At 37.4% G+C, this 6,758-nt stretch overlaps 1 pseudogene; it reads right to left on the bottom strand.

The window, feature by feature from the left end:
* Nucleotides 1–590: 590 nt before the first annotated feature.
* Nucleotides 591–5,456, bottom strand: LOC118839753 (annotated as a pseudogene).
* Nucleotides 5,457–6,758: the final 1,302 nt, after the last annotated feature.

The raw sequence follows: 6,758 nt of genomic DNA, 5'->3' as shown, positions 1-6,758 counted from the left end.
ATCATATTTTTTTTCTTTTTTTAGATTGAAATGTTTATATTCATTGGTGTCTTTTTAAACAAGTTGTAAATCTTTATTTTTAGACACTAAACTCCTCATATACATATTCTATGCATATACACATTAATCTTGGAGAAACATGATGATAAAGTAAGTTTAATGAAAAATCATTTTCCATTCCATGGTTGCAATTTTTCTAAGTACAATTCTTCTTAAAGTTTGTTGAACTTTGGCAATAAAGTATCACCACATAAGTTAAACACACTGAGATTACTGTAAAGGGAACTAAGTGAATGTCTCTGTTAAGCTACTGGTTTCAAAACTGGAAAATTTTACTTGTGAAGACCAAAATACTCCATGTAAAGATCTAATGCAATGCTTTGCCCTTCCAAAAAGATACCATTTTCAGCAATAACTCACATATCTGAAAGACTGAGAGAAAAGAGGGTGAAGGTGAATAATAGAAGCTTTTCTTCCATCTTCAGAAAAGTCCCACATGCAGGCCTTCTAAATGGTTTAGCAGCATTCATAAGTGAACAGACGTGTCAACCCCCTTCCTGCTACAAAGCTACAGTCTTACATCATATAAATTAAATGAAGGCAGACTTTAGTAGTGGAAAAAGCACATTTTTGTACATGCCCAACTTTATTCTGTCAAGTGGATAAACAACTTCACAAAGACTGATGCACATATATAACTGTCATAGAGCATACTCATACATGGAGAAGTTCCAGTTTAAGCAATGAGTCCTGATATGAATCATAGATGCCTTTTAGCAATCATAGCTTGAATTTCCATCTTTCAGTAAGCATTTTCTCAGTCTGAATATTGGATGTAATCAATACAGATAACAATTTTCTACAGACTTCTGAATAATGGTTTTAGTCTGTAAACATGCGTGCAACTCATTCACAATTTTCTTAGCTTCATTCACATAATCAGTGGCCACTGAGACCCTTTTCATGTTTGCAACGGGGACATCAGTGCTTGGAGTGAGGCTATGAAGTTTTACTGGCAGCAGAGAGATGAGAGAATTGACTGTGTCTGATTCCCTGAAACTACATCACTTTCATGTAAGGAGATCATCTTGTTTCAATACTGCATGACATGGCTAATATTGGTATGCTTTTTTCACTAGTTGAAAATGTTTATGAAGAGTCTCTTTAGTCTAATTTCTTGCATCTGATTTTTCCATCTAATTAACACTACAGAAATCTCCTGGGTAAGTACTTATCTCTTCATCATAATAACAGGCATAAGAAGACTATCTGGGATTTGTAGCAGTAGTTGCATAAACATTGATATCATCATGCAGGTGGTCCATCATTGAGCCAGTTTCACATGCTTCAATACTGAGCATGATCTTTTGGTAGCTTTTATGCTGGTGCATATAATGGATGCTTATTTGAATCCTTTATATGAAGATCATCATCAGGGAAAACCCAGAGCCCAAGAGCTCCATGATCAGTGAAGTAAACAAACACATGATACTTGGAACCACTGCCAAAAGAAATCAGCCCTCCTCAGTAGCTTATCATGACTCACAGTTTAAGAAGCACTGAAGGGGTCACCAGTGTAAAAAGTTTAAGAAGCCCTGGGTTAGAACACTAATTTACAACATCCTGAAATACTTGTCATCTCAATTTTAATGTAACTACACAGAAAAACAGCTAAAAATGTACAGCTGGTCAAAAAGTCCATTCAGAATAAAATGCAATACACAGGGTCAAAAGCCACAATGAAGCCACATTTAGCTTAGTTTCTTCCTTCGTATAGGTGCTATTCTGAACAACAGGGCAGTTTCCTGCTAATTCAAAATTTTGGATGAAGAATTTGGGATTGAAGTAAATTATGGGAAAGGTCACAGTATACTGTAGAACATTCATTCAAGATATATTTAGTATATGCTTATGATGGACAAGGTACAATTATGCCAGGCACTGGGGAAACAAATCTAGTCCAATTCTTTTCTTTTAAAGGTAAAGGAAACAAAGCCCAGGGGTAAGTGGCAGAGATGAGACCAGAAGCCTAATGTCTTTACTCCTAGTGCACTATTTTTCTCAATACAATCATAGTATGGACAGGGAGCGGGGAAAATATCTTATAGCTCTTCTCCAATCAACCGTATCTCCCCATTGGCTCCCCCGGGCATACGGCCAAATGCAGGGTTTGTCAGTTCCCATTAAGCACATCTGATCATACTATACTACCCTTGGGGATGCAGACATACTATGTGTCAGAGTTATTGACAACTCTTGGTGAATGACTCTATGGGTAGTACTGCTATGAATCAGAAGCACATGAGAATCATATTAACTTCAGGGTTAGCTGTATCTACATCCCCAGTTCTATAACACAGATGTACTGCCATGGCAAAATAAAGCACTTCCTGTAAATTATGAGACACCATAAAAGTAACGAACACCACATATATACCAGAGTACATTTGCTGACTCACAGTAAGTAAGGGTAGAACTTGAAAGATGCTTTCCCCACAAAACTGAGGATAGATTTGTGCTCATTCTATAGAGCATCTTCACTTAATATACTACCTCTGCCTTGGTGCAATTTGAAATAGCGAAAAGCTAATTAGACTATGGGAGAGGGGGAAAATCAACCCTCCTTTGGGCATACAATAATAGAAATTAAGATAAACTGAGTCAATAAAGTTTTGAGTGAGTCCCCTTTACAAGCAAGACTGACATATGCCAATAAAAGTGGTCAATGGACCCTTAGTAGTCAAAGACTCATTAATGTCTATTGAGCTTGCAATTTTCAAAAAAAGTGATGATGTAGAGAAGAAGGTTTTATACCATTGCTAATGCCATTGAGAATGCTGGGAGTCACTGGAAGTAAGTGGATGGTGGAAAGAAAGACAGAAAATCGGTATTATAAAAGAATAGTATAGATTTCTAAAAAGGGAAAAAGAGAGGAGCTTTATGATTTGTGTAGCAATAACAGTGTGAAAGGAGTATGCCAATCATACCATTGCTCCTGAAAATCTGGAGCACTTGAAGGATTGTCTTCAAGGAAGATAGTTGTAAGGGATATGATACCCTCAATGGGAAGTCTAGCCCTAATTAAAGCCAACTGGAGACAAGAGCATCAAAAAAATTAATATAGAAATTTGTTTAGCAAGGAAGGGAATGTATCTCACAGGTATGGAAAGTTCTTGATCATACAAGGATAGAGGTGACAATAGGAGACAAAATGGACAATATTTTCTACAATTTCATCACCAGGTGGCTAGACTACTGGTAATGTACGTAATCAATAGACTCCATCTGTTACTATACTCAAAGACTTTCCAACAAGGAACCTGCCAGATCCTGTGTTCCACTGGCATATTCTTCAAAACCCTGTCTCATTTCCATGACATGATGACATAAAGTCAAACTAATACTTCATAGGCAAGAAAGAAAAGATGGAGTGGCCACATGGGCAATACATATTTCCATATCTGAAATCCAGCCTGTTCCATGGTAGAGCAGCATAGTATGTTGCCACATGCTGAGGAAGGCATCTAATCTTCCTTGTCGAAAGTGGTTTTGGGACAATTGGCTTGAATGCTTTCTAGATTTCTGAGGAATTTAATCATTCTGAAATGTCAAATCAACTACTCTACTGCTGCAGTACAATGATAAGGCTTAAAAAAGATAGAATGGGGGCAGCTATGTGGCACAGAGAGTAGAGAACTGGCCCTGGAGTCAGGAGGACCTGAGTTTAAATACAACCTCAGTCGCTTGGCACACTTACAAGCTGTGTGACCTTGGGCAAGTCACTTAACCCCAATTGCCCTGCCTTCCCCCCTGTAAAAAAAAAAGAATGAAAAGGAGAGAGAGAGAGAGAGAGAGAGAGAGAGAGAGAGAGAGAGAGAGAGAGAGAGAGAGAGAATGAGAGAACAAGAACCTACTCCTCAGGCTTTACAGACAGATCTAAGTAGAGATCACTCTGTAAATGATTTTTTTTTGGTCAGATTATCTTCTGGCTACTATAAAGTGAAAATATTTTGACACAAAGTTAAGAGTAAGTTTTATCTCTCCTCCTCCCTTCCTCCCTTCATGGAATATAGTAGAAATTGCACAGTAAAGTCCAAAGACAGGTTCAACTCCTGACTGCTACTTACTATATATGTGATCTTTAGCAGGTTCTTTTCTCTGTGTGTGTCTCAAATTCCTGATCTATAAAATGAGAAGTGTAAATTGTTTGATATTTATGGTCTCTTCTAATTCTAGATTCTTAAACCCTATTCTGTTTTAAAATGCACATTTATATCTTAGGCTATTTCCCAAGCAAAAGTCTTCTCATGGGTTTTCAATGGGCCTTCTGCTTTAAAACTTTTCCAGGCAATATGAGGACAAAAATAAAATGAGGAGAATTGATGGGAAAAGGAGTCTTGTTAAAAATACTAATTTTATAATGGCACTGATTTATTCATTCTTAGAGTGACACTACAACTAGAATTAGAGAGAGTAAGACCATTTGTTTAGCTAGAGTTTGCAAATACATTTATACATATTATCTCACTTGATCTTCAATACTCTAAGAGGTAGGCGCTATTAATACCCACCTTTAACATATGGGGAAAATGACAGAGAGGCATCTTAAATAACTTGCTCAGCATCACAGCTAGAAATACTTGAGGCAGGATTTAAACTCAGTTCTTAAAATCCAGTACCCCACCTACTATACAAGATAAATTGGGAAGGCCTAGTGCTACTCTTAGGAGGCCTCATAGGCAATTAGTTAGCACAGTGGATGAAGTGTTAAACTTGAGGTCAGGAAGACCTGAGTTCAAATTCTGCCTCAGAAACTCATCATTTTTATGATACTGGCAAATCACCTAACATCAGCATTTTCTTCTATAGATTGAAGATAATAGCATCTAACTGATAGAGTTATTGAGCGGATCACATGCAGTAACTCATGCAAACTGTTTTATAAACTTTAAAGTAATATAGAAATGCTTGCTCTTATTATTCAATAGGGACTTTAAACATGAGAGAAGATATGAACCCCAAACATGATATATGTGTAGGATTTTATTTAGACGTCCTTCATTCTACACTATCTTGATATATTAGTTTGGTGTGTAAATTCAGTCTATTGCTTGGGAACACATATTCCTTCCATAATCCCCTCCCCCTGCCCCAGTTGCCTGATATGCAGATATGGAAAATCTATTAATATACCTCTCCATTACCATAGTATCCTGAAAGATAGAAGCTTCACATACTTAGTTTATTTAGTTAGTAGATTTTGATTGCCAATTTCCAAATCCCAGTGATTCCGTCTCTGTTTCCTGGAGTTAAAGCCACCTTCATTTTACTTGTCCACATATCATTATCCCCGTCAGGCTCAAGTGTATCATTCCATAGATGCTTTTCTCCTCTGCCTCCTTTCCACTGAGACCACTAGAATGTTGTTTGATAGTTATTAAACTAAGCCTTCGCATTTCATCTGCCTTTCTCAAGCTTTGTTATGCAACTATCTTCTTGATTCACCAATTTCCTGAAATTCACTGAATTAGAGATTTACCACACATTCTCACATGACTGACCATATCTCAGATCTCACCATAATCCCAAACTGGGCCATATTCATGATTCAGAATTCTCTTTCTATGATCATGACCTTTCATCCATCCCAATCTATTCTTAAGCATCACTGTGACTTTCAATTTATCCATTCTTTATGCTTCTAGTCTATCATTTTTACTTTGGTCTTGATTTTCTATCTTCAGTTTTGAGTCGAAAGTAGTCAAGTCCAACTACGTCCTGTCTCCAACCCATGACTCTTTGCCCCTATTTTAACCACTATTCATTTCTCGACAATAATCTTCTACTCAATGCAACTTCAATTCAAATCAATTCAATTCACCAGGAATTCATTAACTACCTACTACATGAAACAAACTCTCCTGAATGCTAGACACACAAAGATAGAAACAAAGCTGCATTTGTCTTTGAGGCATCTACGTTCTAATGCAGCAAACATTTGCCTTCACAAACTACTGAATACTGCTATAAAAAGTGACATCACCATACTGAATGGGTGAAGTTCATTTTGTCTCTCAAATGAGCCCTCACTGCTGCATGGCCAAACTTTTGTTCTTCTTTTATTGACTCTGTGCACCAGTCTACTAAGTAGTTGTTCTAATCTTTCTCTTCTTTCAAACTGCCACTGATTGTCCTCTAGTGCCCCAGTAGATTTCTTTGACTTTTTAATTTTTATTGAAAATTGGAGGCCATGATCTGTGAGCTTCCTTTCCCCTTCTTATCTATACCTCAAAATCCCCACATATCTTAATCATCCTATCTTCCTTTATTCCCATTTCTGAGAGAGTATGAGCCCTTCTCCTTATCAAGACCATTGTAATTACATGTGCATTATATTGTATATTTTCCTGGAACTTGTTCTCTAGCAATGACATCTCTGTCCAACTGCAGTCAGCAAGGTGGCACAGTGGATAAAGCACTGGGTCTTGAGTCAGGATGATCTGAGTTCAAACCCAGCCTCAGACAGTTACTCTCCTTGTGTCATTAAGCAACTCATTTGACCTCCTTTTGCCTCAGTTTCCTCATCTATAAAGCAAGGACAGCAATAGCATCTGCCTTTCAGGGTCGTTGCGAGGACCAAATGAAATAATTGTAAAGTGCTCAACACCCCTGGACTATTATAATAGCATCCTAATTGGTCTCTTCTAGTCTCTCCCATCCTTCACATAGCAGCCAACATGATTTTCCCAAGAAACCGG

This window comes from Trichosurus vulpecula, chromosome 1 (assembly GCF_011100635.1).
Source record: "Trichosurus vulpecula isolate mTriVul1 chromosome 1, mTriVul1.pri, whole genome shotgun sequence".
NCBI classification, from domain to species: Eukaryota; Metazoa; Chordata; class Mammalia; order Diprotodontia; family Phalangeridae; genus Trichosurus; species Trichosurus vulpecula.
Note: the sequence above shows the minus strand (reverse complement) of the source record. Positions and strands in the feature narration are given on the sequence as shown.